Source organism: Dasypus novemcinctus, chromosome 19 (genome assembly GCF_030445035.2).
Source record: "Dasypus novemcinctus isolate mDasNov1 chromosome 19, mDasNov1.1.hap2, whole genome shotgun sequence".
Lineage (NCBI taxonomy): Eukaryota > Metazoa > Chordata > Mammalia > Cingulata > Dasypodidae > Dasypus > Dasypus novemcinctus.
In genome coordinates, this window is record NC_080691.1 from 42,406,807 (window position 1) to 42,426,175 (window position 19,369).

The 19,369-nt window shown below is 42.0% G+C and overlaps 1 long non-coding RNA gene across 1 annotated transcript; it reads right to left on the reverse strand.

Annotated features, from left to right (window-relative positions):
* Window positions 1-1,033: 1,033 nt before the first annotated feature.
* LOC131274522 (uncharacterized) lies at window positions 1,034-5,485 on the reverse strand. Its single transcript, XR_009181749.1, has 3 exons — window positions 5,422-5,485; window positions 4,680-4,814; window positions 1,034-1,405 (listed from the first exon to the last, which is right to left on the reverse strand). It is a non-coding gene; the product is annotated as an uncharacterized lncRNA (long non-coding RNA).
* Window positions 5,486-19,369: the final 13,884 nt, after the last annotated feature.

A 19,369-nucleotide genomic window follows, 5' to 3' on the forward strand; every position in this document is an offset into this window, starting at 1 on the left:
CTATTTTTATTTGAATTCTTCTAAATAATCAGTGACATTATATTAAAAGTTTCTGCACCATGAGCAGAAAAACAGATTTTGGTGACAAAAGTATATCCTGGTACCAGCGGAAGCCCGACACCCCTCCCAGGTATCAACTTGAACTTCAAGTCAGCACAAGGGCTCTGGGGTACCCAGATGCTTCTCTGGTGCCAAAGATGTCTCAGCCAAAAAAGGATTTTGCACATCATTGGGATCCAACCCCAAGATGAATTTGTCTATTACTGTGTGATCTGGCACCACAGTGATTCTCATAGTGACACAGTCAGATGGAGAAGTGGGACAAATACCCCAAGTGACTTGGGGGCTGGGCTATGACTCTTATATTGTTGTCATTAAACTACATTTACTTTTATAAAATTATTTAAGTATTCTCAATTTGGAAATAATCTCCCAGATTTTCACCAAATACATATGAAACTTAAGAAGAGTTGTCAAACCAATAGTCACATTATAACCAGAATCTGAGAGGAATTTGGTGTCAACCTGCATGGGACCCTGAGGTTTTATGGAATCCAGACAGAAGATTCTGAGGAAAAATCATGTCCACTCTGTGAGGTGTGGCCACCATCCTGACTCAGACCCTCCAACAAAGCCCCCAGGGATAGCACCCTGCCTTCTCCGTGAAGTCCATAACTGTGAAGCCAGCACCAGGACCTGGACAAGAGCAGAAGAATTCTGGGAAATGTTAAGCTCAGAATAAAAATTCAGTTGCTGGGATGGGGGTTAGGAGGCAAACAAAACAAAAAAACTTTAGCTGTGGTGGTTGGAAATGGTGGATTTTGTCATGCACTACCTGAGAGGGTCTAAATGGAGTCCAGGGGCTACAAGGTGTTTATATCTCTGTACTGAAAGGAAGGTTTTAGCAACTAATAAATTTATAGGATACAAAATTTTACACCTTTATAAGTGCCAATTACATAGTGCCACCCCTTATCCAACTGGGGGAAGCATGCTATTGACTGAAATTTAAGATAAAAAAATAACATGGAAATAACAACAATAAGGTTTACTTTCATTGTAAAAGCAAATTATACCTTAAATAAGTTCTCATGGAAAAGTTTAACATCTCAGTTACAACAACAGCAACTTTTTGTTCAATGAATTGAGGGTGATCTTGACAGAGGAGGAGGGTCTTCATGTCAAATTATTCCTCCATTCATGTTGAAGTTCAGATGATGCATCAGATGGCATGGTTTTTGTCAAGACCCAGATGGTGGACAGTGCTCACCCAGGGCTGTATCTTCTAGCAGATAAGACCCATGGCTCATCCCTGAACTCCTATGGGTGTCACTCTGGTACTCAGGTAAACAGAAGATGAGGTCATCCTTTGACATACTTCACAGGATAAAAATACTTCTTAGACCTTTGATGGAAAAAGATGAAAGGGATGAAAAGCCTAACACTTTAGAATGCCTTAGTAAACATGGCATTGCAAATGCTCTTCAAGTTTGGGTAGGAAAGGAAGCTTATGGGAAAGGAAGCACACATTTCCAGAATTACTGCCCCAAGGTCACTGGAATAATTTCCCTTCCTGGACTCTAAGTGATCTAAGGTGAATAATGAAGTTCAGTTGTCTGCTCAGTTGAGGAAGCCCAGTGTCATTCTGGGGATATCCCCATACCTCCCGTTTTCCTTCTCCCCTGCTTTATCACAGAAGCTTTCCCTTTTCCATATTCCAAATCCTTATGCCTGCCACACTATTGTCTTGCACAGTCTCATCTTAAATATTCCCAGAATGAATGATTGAATTTTCCCAGGTGCCTAAGAATTCAGCATCTTGGTAACCTTCCAGGATACCCTGCCAGGCTGCACTGTTTTTTCTATTCTTGGTATTACGTGCAGGGACAAAGCACTACAACAGAAGCAGCAGTAATTAGAGAATCATAGTGTGACCGAGAAACAGAATCATAGTGTGTCCTAGAAACAGCTTCTGAAAATGAGGGAACTTTTACCATCCCCCAAACCCAGCTAGTTAATATATTTGGGTCCACTGATGCATCTTCTCAGTTTCATGCACCTCTTCTGGAACATGGTGAGATTTTTCTGTGTGGAGCCACTACCTCCAATCAATCCTGGATCCCTAGCTACCTCCTGTGCATTGCTCCTGTTGAATGAGTTGCTCTGGTCTGCCTTCAAGCATGCTCTGAATTCTTTCCTTATCACTGCTTCTGCCACACTGTGGTAGTAAGAAGTTCCTCGTCTCTGCTTCCTACTAGTCCTGGGATTCTTCCTTGAAAACTGATCTTTATTAATATCAATATTGCTGAGACACAGAGGAGACATGTCTAATGGACATTTGTGGAGTGACAGTGACCAGTCTGTCAGGTTTAAGAACCTAACTTTATTTCCACTGAGAATTGGAGTTTGAGCAGTGAGCAGCAGGGGGTACTATGGGTTTTCCCAGGAAACACAGTGAATGGTCACTGCTGTTTCATCCCTCAAATTCTCTGGGCTGGGGCAGGGGGCCTATGCTTGCAGATGGGGGCTCAGCAGCCATATCCTCTCTGGGCTGGGCAAGGTCTCCTACACACAGATCTATGTAAGGTCACAGCAGCTGCTTCCTCCCTGTCCTCCCCAAGGGGAAATCTCTGAATGCCACCAACCAATCCCTGTTGAGTAAAGAAACAAATGCAATTTTAACTGGTACTCAAAATGGATCAGAGAGTGCCAGTAAAGGAAACAAATTTGTATGAACAACCCCTCCTCTTTCAGGTTGGTGAAGCAGATAAGAGAAGCCTGGGCCAGACCAATCCCAGCTCAGGGCCCCAACGAACATCCCCACAAGGCCTTGGATCAAGAAGAGAGGCCAGATGCTGGAGACTCATTCAATTATGTTTGTGGATCAATGAAAATAACTGCTGTTCTTACTGGTTTCCCATATCAAACAAAATCACTTTTTTCCCCAGAAGCAAATACACCACTCTCACAGCACAACATTTTGGAGAGCAGAAGTCCAGTATGTGGCACTAGGCAATCAGGATTCTCTTTGCTCATCTGGGTCAATGAGCTCTGAAACCTTAGGGAATGTGTTTTTCTCTCATTCTTCTCAGATAATTCAGTAGATCATCTACTGTGTTTCTTGTAAGGGACAGCCCTCCCCTTGAAGGACATGACTTCTAGTCTTAACACCTGCTCATGTTTCCTTGTATAATCCAGGATGCCTAAATCTTTCCACTCTCTTGTTTAGTTGGGATGGAGTTGGATGAATCTTACTCTTTGAGGAACAGAGCTTCTGAATAGAGCTTCCATGATCACAAAGAACCCAAAATTACAGAGAAATTTCCAGAAAGCTCTGTTATTTCTTTAGTGACAGACCATGAGACACTAACCAAAATTTTTATCATGGTCCAAATTTGGTGGGATAATAGAATATGGGGTGCCTTGGTCCAAAACTGCAAGAAGATTCTCTATAAAATGAAGTTTGTTTATATTAATGGTCATCTTTATATCAATCAATCCTTGTACTGAGAATAATTATAAAAATATACCAAAGGGGAGAAATTAACTGCATCATAGAGCCCAAAGAAGAAATAATGAATTAAAGAGTAGCTGGGAAAGCAAATGAGTTCCCAGAGAAGCAAGCCAGAGGAGAGGGCACTTCTGTTTCTAGCATTCTGTATTCTCATGGTAGAGACCACTTATACCAAGGCCTGGGCTATGTGGGGGTCCACACAGCAAATCTAACAAGATTCACCACCAATAAAAACAACAAAGTCAGTTATCCTGCCAGCATTACACATGGTCATTTCTTTATCAGTTATCAACCAATGGGGAATTTGGGCCTTGATTTTGGTTTCATATGTTCCTAGACTAGTAGTAACAAACTCAGGTATTCCTGCCAGGTATTCCTAAGCTATCAAGTAGCATAAAGGATGCATAATAAACTCCATATTTAGCATGCTAGAAGTCATTAGTGACCTGATGACAATGTCTCAGTTTCAAGCTCAACCGATGTGACTTTAGTCTGCTCCCTTGGATAGTGACATCAGAAAGATCCATGTATAATGATAGGATGCCTTTCCAGAAACCCCAAGGAGGACTCAGACTTTGTGGCCAGCAGGAGGAGCTGTTGGACTAGTTCTGAGAGAGCATTGGGCTGGGAAAATGCTCTGGGGATATTTCTTAGTTGGACAAGGTTGGCCCCCACTGAAGGGTGACTTTCCTGTACCTGGAGCTCACCAGGAGCTACTTGAACACTGAGCTGGGACTCACACACTGTTCCATAGTCCATGGCATTTCATTCCATGCTCATGGTCATGGCACCTGAGGAAAATAGGTGCTAGGAGATTAGGTAACCCAGGCCTAATGGAATTTCTTCCCCACCTACCAACCAGGTCAGAACCCTGGTGGCCACATTCTTAGCAGTTTGTCCCTCTCAACCATATTAGCGCTTCTTACATTCTCACCCCTTGGATTCTAACAGCCAATCTGAGGGCAGGTTGTCTCTTTTGAAGAGCTTCTAAATTCATCATCCCACTCTATTCCCTGAGGCAATTTCCCCCTTCAGGTCCTCCTCATCTCTGCACTCCCCATCAGCAACTTCCCTTCACACTCTCCGCAGTCCAGAGAACCTGCTCTCCTCTTTCATGCCCTGATACTTTTAACCTCCTTCTCTTCCTTAAATGTCCCTCTCCTACCTTCTGTTCTGCAAGTTCCAGTGGTCCTCTTCCCTCAAAGAACTTCTCTGAGGACATTCTTCAACTGCCCCAAGTGGTGAATTTTATGACACTTTGGATTTTCCCTGTGGAAGTTTTCCTTTGAAATATCAAGCCCTGCAAAAACACAGAGTCCTTTAACATTAGCAATGCTGAGATGGGGAGAGTCCTTGACATCCAAAAGTTTCAGTAGGAAAGGGGACAGAGGGATGTTAAATGACAGGGGCCCAGGATGGTGGAGAAGAATGGTTTACATGTGTTCTGCAGTGGGTACTGTGGGGCAGTTTCTGGGAGTTTCTAAAATGTGTTCACAAATGGACTGAAACTCCAGGGACTGAAAGTCCTGGTGAGGGTGGTGGAGGGAGTAGGACCATGTGCTCACTGTTGGAGACCAGCAACTCTGCCCTCTGGTTTGGTTCCATTATTTACCTCCTCGCAGGTTCTGCCCATCAGACAAATGAGCAGTGGTCAAGGGGAAGGAGCAGCGGTGGAGCTGTATTTGCATGAAGAGCCTCTCCTCTGGGGGGACAATGGGGAAAGGATAAGAGATATCAGGGGAAAACAAAGCCCTGATTGGCACTCTCAGGGAGACAGTGTCCAACATGGCCTAGACACCTCTTCTTCTTGTGTTTCTCTCTCACTGTACAGGTTTGGACAGCCCTTAGAACGCTGTAGCAGTTCTAGCCTGACTCAGTCTCTCTGGACAGACCACCAAGCAATTCACCTCTGGTCTCTGCCACATCAACCATGAGTGTGCTGGTTCCCTCTCCCAGCCTGTGGTGACTCAGCCACCCCCTCTCACTGCATCTCTGGGAACATCTGCCAGACTCACCAGCACTCTGAGTAGTGGTCTGTATTGGTGACTATGACATGCACTGGTTCTAGAAGACACTGGAGAGATCTTCTAGGTACCTCCTGAGATACAAGTCAGACTCAGATAAGTACCAGGGTTCTGGGGTCCCCACCCACTTCTCAATCCAAAGATGCCTCAGGCAATGCAGGAATTGCACACATCACTGAGCTCCAACCCAAGGATGTGGCTGAATATTACTGTAATATATGGCATGACAGCATTAAGGCTTACACAGAGCTCTAGAACCATGGGGAAGGGAGCAGAAACCTCCTCAGCACTCAGACCTGGCAGTGACTTTGACCAAGTCTAGTACAACTGGTGAAATCTATTATTACCTTTTTTGTAACTGGCAGTTATACCTCAGACCAATGTGTCTGAAAAGTCAAATCATTCTCTCCGGCTCAAATTTTAGATTGATACCTTGCTAATATATTCTCACCCTATTTGACTTATCATAGGAAGAAATTTCTTGCTCAAAGCTAAAATTCTCTAAGAAGAGTATAGAGAAGGCTGAAGAAGGTAAATTCTAGCCATGCCTAGCTTAGATTCTAAAGTAACTCAGAAATACTTCTGGTATGCATTTTTGATCATATATTGCATTTATAATACTGTATGCAGAAATAATTTTTAATTTATATGCTATCCAGGAATGCTTGAAAATTAGAAGTAATTGCCAAAACTCATATACTATAGCATCAAATACATGATATAAATAAGGATAAATATGACAAAAATTTGAAAGTTGTCTGCTCTGAAAGTTATAAGATTATTGCCCAGAGAAATAAAAGAAGACCTAAATGAAGGGTACGTACACCCATTTTATTGGTCACTAGCATCAATGAGATGAAGATAGCAATTCTCTCCAAAGTAATCCATAGATTCAATGCTGGGATTTAGGGTAAAATGTGTTTGCAGTGAATGAAAAGATCAAAAATCTTAGTGGTGACCCTGGAAAAGGTACCAAAAAAAAAAAATCAAATATAAAACAAAACAAAACAAACAAAAAAACCCCACCAAATTGTGAATGAAATTATTGTAACTGGAGAACCATCCTCCAATTCATTTTAACCTGATCTTGTGATTTGAAGCTTTATATACCCCCAGAAAAACATATTATTTTTTTATTTCTTTTTTTATTTTCTTTTTTTAAAGATACATAGATTTTAAAAATATTACATTAAAAATATATAAGAGGTTCCCCATACTCCACCCCCACCCCCCTCACTCCTTCCACATCAACAACCTTTTTCATCACTGAGGCCCATTTACTGAATTTGCTGAATACATTTTGGAACACTGCTGCACAACATGAATTATAGTTTATATTGTAGTTTACACACTCCCCCCAGTCCATTCAGTGGGTTATGGCAGGATATATAATGTCCAGCTTAAATCTAATCCATTCATGTGCATATGAACCCATTGTAAGTTGGATATTTGGATGAAGTTACTTCAGGCCCACCTCAATCAGGATGGGTCTTAATCCTATTATTGAAGTCTTTTATAAGAAGAATGAAATTCAGAAACTGGAAGCCTTGGATGCAAGAAGCTGAATTTCAACCATAACCCAAATGAGAACAGAGAGGCAAGGAGAGTCCACCATGTGCTTTGCCACATGACAAAAGAGCCAAGGATGGCTGGAAGCCAGTCCCAGTATGCCACAGTCTTTGGGGAGGAAGACTCCCTTTGCTGGTGCCTTGATTTGCACTGTCTTTTAGCTTGTTGATTTAGACTGTCTTTAAGCTAATAAACTTCCATCATTTTACCCAATCCATTTCATGGTATTTGCTTGAGCAGCTTAGAAATCTAAAACTGACTATACGAAGAAGGGATGCTGTCTACATATAATAACAGGAGTTAAAAATGCTGTTTGACCTAAGGTAAGGGGGAAATGGAAAGGACAAATGAGTTTATATTGCTATGAGTCTCTAAAAAGAGTCTGGAGGTTGTCAGAAGGATTGCCCTTACGCACACCTGAGCAGAGTCTCAGAGACAGATAAAGTAGATACAACCCTAGGTATTGGTTCTTTTGAGGGCTAAAGAGACCACAGGTTCTATGGTCATGGCAGATGGAGTTCACTGCCATGTCAGTTGGCCCTTCTTTGGAGCTGGTGTTTCTGAATGATAGAGCTGGACTCAGATGTGATCTCTTTTCACAAGCCTTTCATGCTACTTTACTGGAGTTGTAGTTGGTACTGGGGTTTAAGATATATCTAGGGGATTTGAATCTCTGGACTGACAATATGATAGCCAGGCCCTGAGCCTCAACAGACTTCATCTCCTACACTCTGATTTATTGGACTTACCCCACTCAACTAACATGGAGTTGAAGAAGGACAACCACCACACCATGGAGCCTAGAGTGCCTACAACTGAAAACAGGAGGATTGCATCCAGTATCAATGTGGAATCTAAGCTCCCTCTTGACATAGATGTGGAATGGACACAACCAATCCAAGGTCCACAGAGAAAATGTGGCATTGGTGTGGGAAAAGTGGCCATGGTGGCTGCTGGGTGCAGGCAATGGGAGGAAGAGATGAGATGTGGAGACGTTTTCGGGACTTGGAGTTTTCCTGGGTGGTGATGCAGGGACAATTACCGGACATTGTAGATCTTCCCATGGCCCACTGGATGGAACATAGGAGAGTATGGGCTATGATGTGGACCATTGACCATGAGGTGCAGCCATGCCCAGAGATGTACACACCAAATGCAATGGATGTGTCATGATAATGGGGGAGAGTGTTGCTGTGGGGGAGAGTGGAGGGGTGGGGGCGGAGGGGGTGAATGGGGACCTCATATTTTTTGAATGTAATATTTTTAAAAAATGAATAAAAATATATATAAAAAAGAAGAAGAAGAAGAAGAAGAAGAAGAAGAAGAAGAAGAAGAAGAAGAAGGGATGTGTGAGAAGTGGTTTTTGAAGTCTGGAAACAAATATCTTGCATTTGGGTCCCAAGGTGAGCTATGAGAGAGGAGCTTTAGTCAATGAGGACATACAGTCCGTGAGAAGGACATGATGCTTTGAAGGCTGATTGGCTCTATGGGGGCAGGTGGGCCTCATAATAGGTGCTGCTGGGGGCTGAGCTGTGCTTTCACCTGCAAAGCTGTTGTACTTTATAATTGTTATATTTATTATAGATCTGTTTAGAACTTTTTTCATTTCTTCCTGTCATTTTCAGAAATTTCCATATTTCTATTATTTCTGGAATGACCAGAGGCCATGCTCGGGCATGGCACAGCAGACTCAGGGCTCACTTAGGGCTCTCAGCCTAAAGGAAATGAGGCCCAGCCCTGCCCAGGACACCCATCTGGCCTAAGGGAAATGAGGCCCAGGCCTGCCCAGGACACCCCTCCCTCAGCCTGCCAGTCAGTTAGGGACCTCCAGGGATGAGTGCCAGGTGCCCTAGGGCTTCAGAACCCAGCACCAGAGGAACATCCCTTGGCTCAAGGCCATGGGGTGGAGGCCTTACTACTGCCCCTTCTCCCTGAAGATACTAAATTATTGCTATACACATTAGCATGTATAACATGTAGAATCTCTTTTTTTTTATGAGGTGCTGGGTCCAAACCCGGGACCTAATACATATATGTGACACAGTCACTCGAACATGGACCTACTTTCACTCCCCAATGAGAAGTGTTTTTTTTTTTTTATTTGTTTGGTTTTGGTTTTTATGTGGTACTGGGGATTGAATCCAAGGTCTCGTACATGGGAAATGGGCACTTAACCACTTGAACTACCTCTGCTTCCCCCATGTAGAATCTTGAAAATTGCCCTGTAAATTATGCACACAGAACTTAGAGGGTCAAATTTTAAGCTCCATAAAGAGAGATAAGTGTTATTTATTTAAAAGGGAAGAATCAGTGCCTACAACTCCAAGCAGGAGAATTGCATCTATCAACCAAGTGGGTCTAAGCCCCCTCTTGATATAGAGGTGCAGTGGACATCAGGGTCTACAGGATGGAAATAAGATATGGATTATTGTGAACTTACTTATTTTTATTCTACTATAGAACTATTGTGAGTTGTATTGGAAGAAACTGTAGCATTGATCTAAAGAAAGCAGCCATGGTAGTTGCTGAGGGCACAGAGAGGGAAGAAGAGATGTGATGTGTGGGCATTTTTAGGACTTGGAATTGTCCTAAATGATATTGCAGGGACAGATCCTGTACATTATATATCCTACCATAACCCACTGAATGTACTGGGGGAGAGTGTAAACTACTATGTAAACTATAATCATGTGGTGCAGCTATGCTCCAAAATGTATTCACCAAATGCAATGAATGTGCCACAATGATGAAAGAGGTGGCTGATGTGGGAGGAGTGGGGGAGTGTGGGGCATGTGGGAATGTTTTATATTTTGTAATGTAACATTTTTCGTGATCTATGTATATTTAAAAACAATAAAAATAAAGATATACAAGGGAAACATCAAAGCACATTCATGTCAGGATTTTTATCTTTCTCACATCTGGACACTCCCAAGGCTGCTTTGAGAATGAGGTAGAATATGTCACGTCAGAATCCCTTCCACATTCTCAGTGGCTGTGGCTCTGTGAGCAGCGAAAGACCATCAGAGAAGGCCAGCATTTGCAAACATCCTCCCAGTTCCTCCCCCTCCTTTCTGTCAGGTTATTTTCCAAATATGATTCTTTGAGGCTCCTCATCTTCCCCTTTCCAGAGCCACCTCCTTCACCTGAGCTCACCTACCCCTGCTTCCTTACCAGCAACAAATTCCTGCCCTCCTTGTTTTTGGGTCCAAATCTTCCTAAACCTAGATTTGTCCAGCATATGAAATGAGGAGTTTTCTCCAAGGATGTCAGTTCTGCAGGTCTTTCTGATGTCCCCAAATTTCCAGCCCCAGGACACCTTTCTTACTTGTTGTCATAGCCTCCTCAGCCATTCACCCCTGTGGTCCCAGAAGAATATCCAGTCCCCTGCCCTTCCCAGACCTCAGAGTTCCAGAGTCTAAGTCAAGATCATATCAAAAATATGAAAGGAGCACTTCTCACCTGAAATTCAAAATAATAGAACCTTTAATAAGTTTGAACAGCAACATTGTTCTTGCCAGGAAAATGAATTTAAAGAAATAAAAATAAAATATCATATTTGCCCATTCCTTTATACTATTTTATTTTTTTATATGCTTTTATTATTTTTCTTAAAAAATACACCACTCTTATGAAGTATATTTTTCTACATATAGATATGTAGAAGTTTGAAATAGTATCACAATTATTATAAATTTTTAATGAAATACTTTTGAAAATTATATCAATCCTTATGGAATGCAATCATAAACAATATTCTAATTGTGTTATGAAGTTTGATTAGGGAACACCTTTCCCAGGAATACTGAGGATGGGGGCAATGGAAGATTGTTATGGAGACTGATCCAGCATGGTGACCTCCATCTCCCCTGAGCAGCCAGAATCTTCCTTCCCAGCTCTGCTCACTTCAGGGTCTCTCACCCTCTGAATTTATTAAGAAGGTGCAAGAAATGGGGGTGGCTTATCCCCTCTGGAGCATGCTCCCATTCCACCCTACTGGTCCTGTCCAGCACACTTCTACATCTTATCAGGCTTCTGAGAGGGTAGAATTCTCATGAGCTTTTCTGTATCCAGTTTATACAGTTCCCTAAGAAATTTCCATACCCAATTTTGAATCTTTTGTCTCAGACTCCAAAGAAATTCCGGAAGGTTCCCATCAGCACAGGGAGTTAATGCTTAAATTGTACAGTTTCTATTTGTGGTGATATAAAATTTTTCAATCTTTTAGCAACATGTTTTATTTAACCAAACATATCCAAAATATTATTTCACCCCATAAACAATATAGGAATAACTGAGACAGGTTGTGTCTTCCTGCTTCCCCCTGGAAATCTGGTGGTGATGACCTGACGCCTCCTGCCCACAGCCCCATGGTCGAGCTTTGGAGGAGATCCTCCAGGTCCTGTCACCCCTTCAGATGTCTGTACCCTCAAACATCACCCGAACCTCAGAGGGACCCTGAGAACACACAGTGAATTTGCTCCAGACATCCTGATCCACAGAAGTGTAAGAGATAATAAATGAAATTTGTTTTAAACTGCAATGTTTGTGGGTAATTTGACAATTAGCAATAAATTACTTATACGGAGTGTTTTAAGGATATTAATGCAAAGACCTATAACTTCCAGAAATATATCTTCCCCTAAAGGAGTTGCTTAAGAAGGCATCTGTGTTTGGTTTTGTCATCACAGGACCTTCTCCATGAGCCCTTCAGGGAGATGAAGAATGATGATAGAAGTGGTTGACTCCCCCAAGTCAGGCCAAGGTCTGAGTGTCACTCACAGATGTGTGTGGTCATAGTGTGTCATGACCCATCAGGCCCCAAGTGAGTTCTTCTTCTGACAATATCTCTTCTCACCTTCCCTACATCTGCTCATATCTTACCTGACTCTGGAAGCTATTCTTTCCCTCCTAGTGGCTCCTGGCGTGTTGAGGAAACAGATTCTTCTCCATGGCATCATAGGGCTATCTCTGTGACCTCCCAGCAGGGGCCAGGCAAAAAGAGTCAGTCTCCCCTCCACCACCTATTCTTGACTCTTTAATTAACTCTTCTCTTTCTCAATCCAAGATGATTTTTTGTTCATGCCCTGGTGAAGGTGAGGTTGGGACATCAATGGATCAAGGATACAGGCATATGAAGAAGTTCTAACTTCAAAAATGCCTTAAAGGAGGATTGGGGGATGTAGGGAAGTTAGGTCCCTACTCTGGGGCTAGAGGAAGCAGACTCTGGGGACCCACAGATCTTGCTCTGGTGTCCTCCCTGACTCATCCTTCTCCCTGCACAGGGTACTGTCTCAAGGGACTCTTGATATAACCATCAGGAGCTCCTGGGCTGTCTTCTTTTCCTTCTTCTTGTACAGGGGTCCTCAGTATTGCTAACTCAGTGATTTCACTTCCTGCAGAGATGAATGCTCAAGTTCTTTATTAACTCTGGATGCTTCATTGGCTTCCCATGTTAACAAGAGTTGGCCAAAATTGAGTGCTGCTGACTCCAAAGAATCTCTTAGTGGCTGGTTCTGAGATGGCTGGAACCGCTCTCTGCTCCTCCCCCACTCAGAAAAGCTGCCCTGAGTCCTTCATATGACCTGATATGGCTTCCATTCCTGGGCCTGCATCTCCCCTGAGCAGCCTCGGACACCTCCTTCCCAGCTTTGCTCCCTGCCGGTCCTCTCACCCTGAATTTATTAAAAAGATGCTTTATATTTTGCCATGCTATGTAATTATGTATGTGCAATGTTATGTCACTTTATTTGAATAAATATTTCAAAATTTTAAAAAGGATGCAAGAAATGGGGTGGGTTTACCTCCTCTGGAGCACAGCCCCCAGTCCTTCCCACTGACCTTGCCCAGCCCACCTCTGCTTCTTATCAGGTTTGAGAGGGAAGAACTACAGTGACTGTTTCTGTCCTCAATTTTTACAATTCCCAAAGAAAGCTCCCTAAGAAATTTTGACTCTATTGACACAAAAGATTCAAAAGAAAGCCCAAAAATTGTCCATAAGCATGGGGAGCTAATGCTTAAATTGTACAGAGCTTCTAATTGTGGTGCTCTAAATGTTTCTTAATGAGCTGTGGTGATGACAGCATAACAGTGAATGCTGTAAACTCAACAAAGAAAAGAAAGAAAGAAAGCTCCACATTCTGATTGAGAGCCTGTGTAAAATCCACTTTCTACCTCTTAGATGCAGGAACTCAAGGGAGCAGTCTTTGTCCCACTTTGTCTTTACTTATCGCCATGTCACTCCTTCCTAGTTATTTCCTAAATTCCCTGCTCTGGCATCACAAGAGATAAAAAACAAGTCCTAAGCCTTACATGCTACTTTATGGCATTCCAAACTCCCTGAATGTGGGGAAAGGAAAGCAGGCATGGACCCATCTCCTCATTCTCTCCAAGAGAAGTGTGTTCCTCTTTGAGTGCTCTGTTCCCTCGATCCCTGATTTATGGTAGGAGGAGGATAAGGTGAATTATACTGAAAGGTACCAAACAGAAAGCCCAAAATCTTAGCTGAGTTCTTGGGTCCCAATTCTAAGAAAACATGAATGATCACAGCAGTCCCCACAAGCCACCATTTTACACAATGACAGACAGCAAGAATTCCCAGATTTTGCCTGTCTGCAAACAGATGTTAAGCTCAGGCAGAACTGGGTCAGGCATGCCAGGGTGCAAGAGAGTCTCCAGACGGCATCCAGAGGTCCTGGGTCTCCCACATGAGCCTCCTGTCCAAGGGTACTTGGCCATGGTAGTGTGGATTCTGTTTACATGAATAAAGGCAAATGGTGAGTTAATGGAGCACCTTTCATAGTTCTGTCCTAAAAGACACTGTGGCATCTGCCTGGGTAACTCTGTGGCACTCTGTTTCTGTCCTTCTCTTACATTAATTCACCCCATCTACTTCTGCTCAGTGCTCTGAGGAAAGCGAGTGGCCACATGGGGTTAAGCCCATGGAGAGGACCCCATGTGAGGACCTGAAGCCCCCTGACCACAGTTCCCTTGGTAAACTTACAGGAGACTCACCAGTCCCCATCACCTCTTCAGATGTATGCAGCCCTGAATGACAGCTTGACTGCAAACTTTGGGGCCCTGAGCCAGAACATAGAGTGAAGATGCCCCAGAATTACTCACCCACAGGAGTTCATAAATGCTCTTCTCTCTCTCTTTTTTTTTTTAATTCATTTTAAAAAATATATTACATTAAAAAAATATGAGGTCCCCATTCACCCCCCCCTCGCACACACACAGCAACACTCTCCCCCATCATCATGACACATCCATTGCATTTGGTGAGTACATCTCTGGGCATCACCTCACCTCATGATCAATGGTCCACATCATAGCCCATACTCTCCCATGTTCCATCCAGTGGGCCATGGGAGGATCTCAATGTCCGGTAATTGTCTCTGCAGCACCACCCAGGACAACTCCAAGTCCCGAAAATGCTTCCACATCTCATCTCTTCCTCCCATTTCCCACACCAAGCAGCCACCATGGCCGCTTTTTCCACACCAATGCCACATTTTCTTGATTACTAACCACGATAGTTCATGAACAGAATATCAGTAAGTGCACTCTAATCCTTACTATATTCCTCCATCCTGTGGACCTTGGATTGGTTGTGTCCATTCCACATCTATGTCAAGAGGGAGCTTAGATTCCACATGGATGCTGGATGCATTCCTCCTGCTTTCAGTTGTAGGCACTCTTGGCTCCATGGTGTGGTAGTTGACATTTTTCAACTCCATGTTAGCTGAGTGGGGTAAGTCCAATAAACCAGAGTGTAGGAACTGAAGTCTGTTGAGGCTCAGGGCCTGGCTAACATATTGTCAGTCCAGAGATTCAGATCCCCTAGATATATCTTAAATCCCAGCACCAACTACAATTCTGGTAAAGTAACAGGAAAGGCTTGCGAAAAGAGATCACATCTGAGTCCAGATCCATCACACAGAAAACCAACTCCAAAAAAGAGCCAACTGACATGGCAGTGAACTCCATCTGCCATGACAAAAAAGCCTGTGGGTCTCTTTAGCCCTCAGAAGAACCAATACCTGGGGTTGTATCTACTTTATCTGTCTCTGGGACTCTGCTCAGGTGTGCATAAGAGCAATCCTCTGACAACCTCCAGACTCTTTTTTAGAAACTCATAGCCATATAAACACATTTGTCCTTTACATTTCCCCCTTAAATTAGGTCAAAAAGCATTTTTAACTGCTGTTATTATATGTAGACAGGGATATTCTGCTGGTCCAAGTTGAACCTTTTATTCAAGGTCATTTTCTCGTTACGTCATCAGCTGGTACTTGGTAGTGATCCCTCGGCACCAGGGAGGCTCATCCCTGGGTGTCATGTCCCATGCTGGGGGGAAGGCAATGCATTTACATGCTAAGTTTGGCTTCGAGACTGGCCACATTTCAGCAACACAGAGGCTCTCAGGAGGGAACTCTTAGGCACAGTGCTGCTCTAGGCCTTGTTCTTATTTCAGGTGTATAGGCTCACAGGCATAGTCATTAGTATCAGGGGCTCACTGTTGGCCCCTCACTCCTTCCTGGTCCTTGCCGTTGCATTTGGGGAACTGCTGCTGCTCCCCTAGGGACCGTGACATAGCCCCCCCCCCCTTGCCAGGAACCCAGCACCCCCCCCAGCTGTTGTTTTTAATTGTTTCCGCTATGAATATATCCAAACATTTCCATGCACCCCGGACACAAGCCCTGTATAACTCCCTGTCAACCATATGTCCCCTGTCAATAACATCCCATACCAGTATTCCTCCACTGCCATTGCTGAACCACTCTGTGATCCAAAACTTCCTGAAAAGTGAAGCCCAATATAATGCCAGGTTCCCTTAATAGTAAAATGGAATATAGCGATGAGTTTAAAGGTTAGATATAGAATACATATTAATTTGGAAAAATTCTGCATCCTATCTTTTTCTTTTCTTTTTTCCTAATTATTAAGCTTCTCTTCACAAGAGTTATAGATCCCAGTTATTCATATATACAATATACAGTACTCCCACATATCCAATATAAAACCTTTTCCCTTCCACAGCGATAATCTTTTAACATATTCATACCATATTTACTGAAACTGATGTACAGATATTGAGACAATAGCTTTCAAACAAGGTAACATTTGTGTTTACATTGTGGTTTATAATTTAGGCTATACAATTTTCTAAATTTTTAGTTATCCTATGTTTTACATTATAATTTACATTACTAGTCTGTTGGCCCCTATATGTTTTTGGTGTAATATTACATGTTTTATATCCATCCTTGCGTACTCTTGTGAAACACTTCTATTGCCCTCACAGTTACGTTGGTTCCATATATTCAATATCTATTTCCCCCTCCCCTTGGGCACCACAGTGACAGTCAATCTTCATTTCTTGAGGAGCCATGTTCAGAGATAATTGCAACAGTGTTGAGGCCTTGAATTGCTGAACTGCCCTAATGCCCTGGGAGCCACCATTTCTCTTGAGAGATACAGTTCCCTCTATTTCATGGCATTAGTCCTCTCCAGGATGTGGGTATACCTTCACTCTCATTATATGGGTCTCTACCAATGATATAACCCACTCAGGCAAAATGAACATTCACATATTCCCTAGGAGTCTGTCCAACATCAGATTATCCCCTTTAGGTATCTTAAACAGGTAACTTTCCTAATTATATTTTGAAAAGGTTTTCTCAGCCTTATACTCTCAACCAACACCTGACAATCTCCTATGTTCATATATTGCCCCACCCTCCCTCCAATTTTTTGGGCAATATTACCCATCTGCCCATCCCTAGCCCCCTCAAACCCCCAAAGCCCTACCCAAAGGTAACCATATGCCCCCATTTTATCCCTTCCTTGTACACATACTTACCTCCAGCTTATCATAGATTTCACCCATGTAGGTTTCAGCTTACATCCTTCCTCTACCCCCCAATTTCCTGTAAGCCTATCATCCAGTCTCTACCTCTCTGAGACAGCTTGGTTTACTTATTTCATATCATTAAGGTCATGTAGTACTTGTCCTTCAATGCCTGGGTTGCTTCACTCAACATAAGGTTCTCAAGATTCAACCATGTTATCACGTGTATTTGTAGTGTATTTGTTCTTAAAGCTGAGTAGTATTCCATTGTATGTATATACCACATTTTATTATCCATTCATCTGTTGATGGGCATTTGGATTGATTCCAACTTTTGGCGATAGTGAACAATGCTGCTATGAACATTGGTGGGCATATATGGGTTTGTGTCCTTGTTTTCAGTTCTGCTGGGTATATACCCAGCAGGGGAATTGCTGGGTCATATGGCAAATCTATGGTTAGTTTTTTGAGAAACCGCCAAACTGTCCTCCAGAATGGTTGGATCCTTCTGCATTCCCACCAGCAGTGGATGAGTGTTCCCATTTCTTCATATCCTCTCTAGCATTTGTATTCTTCTGTTTTTTTCATAGCTGCCAATCTTATGGGAGTAAGATGGTATCACATTGTAGTTTTGATTTGCATTTCCTTGATAGCTAAAGTTGTGGAGCATTTTTTCATGTGCTTCTCAGCCATTTGTATTTCTTCTTTGGAGAAGTGTCTGTTTAAACCTTTTTCCCATTTTTTAATGGGTTGCTTATCTTTTATTTTCAAGATACAGAAGTTCTTTATATATGCAAGTTATAAGTCTCTTATCTGATGTATGGTTGCTAAATATTTTCTCCCATTGTGTAGGCTCCCTTTTTACTTTCTTGACAAACTCCTTTGAGGTGCAGAAGGCTTTAATTTTGAGGAAGTCCCATTTATCTATTTGTTCTTTTGCTGTTCATGCTTTTGATGTGATGTTCATGGAGCCATTTCCTATTACAAGGTCTTGTAGATGTTTCCCTACACTGCTTTCCAAAGTCTTTACGGTCTTGCCTCTTATATTTAGGTCTCTTATCCATCTTGAGTTGATCTTTGTATAAGGTGTGAGATGGTAATCCTCTTTCATTCTTCTACATATGGCTATCCAGTTCTCCAGGCACCATTTGTTGAATAGGCCATTGTCTCCCAATTGAGAGGGTTTGGTGGATTTATCGAATATTATATGGCTACATATTTGAGGTTCTATATCAGAACTTTCTATTCAATTCCATTGGTCTGAGCATCTCTCCTTATGCCAATACCATGCTCTTTTCACTACTGTAGCTTTGTAGTGTGTTTTGAAGTCAGGTAGTGTGATTCCTCCAATTTCGTTTTTCTTTTTCAATATGTCTTTGGCTATTCGGGGCCTCTTTCCTTTCCAAATAAATTTCATAGTTTTTCTGGTTCCTTAAAGAAGGCTGTGTTGATTTTTATTGGGATTGCATTGAAGATGTAGATCAGTTTTGGTAGGATACACATCTTAATAATATTTAGTCTTTGTATATGTGAACAGGGAATATTCTTCTATTTATTAAGGTCTTCTTTGATTTCCTTGAACAGTCTTGTGTAGTTCTCTGTGTATAAGTTTTTTACATCTTTGGTTAAATTAATTCTTAAATATTTGATTTTTTATTTACTACTGTAAATGGTATTTGTTTCTTGATTTCCTCCTGAGCTTGTTCATTATATGTGTACAGAAATGCTACTGATTTTTGCACATTGATCTTATAACCTGTGACTTTACTAAACTCATTTATGAGTTCTAGAAGCTTTGTTGTATACCTCTCAGAGTTTTCTATGTATAGGATCATGTCATCAGCAAATAATGAAATTTTGACTTCTTCTTTTCCAATTTGAATGTCTTTTATATCTGGTTCTTGCCTCAGTGTTTGAGCAAGTACTTCTAAGACAATGTTAAATAGAAGGGAAGAGAGTGAGCATCTTTGTCTTGTTCCTGAATTTAGAGGGGAGGATTTTAGGATTTCTCCATTGTAAATGATGTTGGCTGTGGGTTTTTTATATACACTCTTTATTTTGTTCAGAAAATATCCTTGTATTCCAGTTTTCTGGAGTGTTTTTATCAAGAAAGTGTGCTGTATTTTGTCAAATGCTATTTCTGCATCTATAGATATAATCATGTAATTTTTTTACCTTCAGTCTGTTTATATGGTGTATTACATTGATTGATTTTCTTATGTTGAACCATCCTTGCATACCTGGAATTAATCCAACTTGGTCGTGGTGTATAATTCGTTTAATGTGTTGTTGAATATGATTAGCATGAATTTTGTTAAGTATTTTTGCATCTAGATTCATTAGAGAAATTGGTCTGCAATTTTCCTTTCTTGGGGTGTCTTTCTTTGGCTTTGGTACTAAGGTAATGTT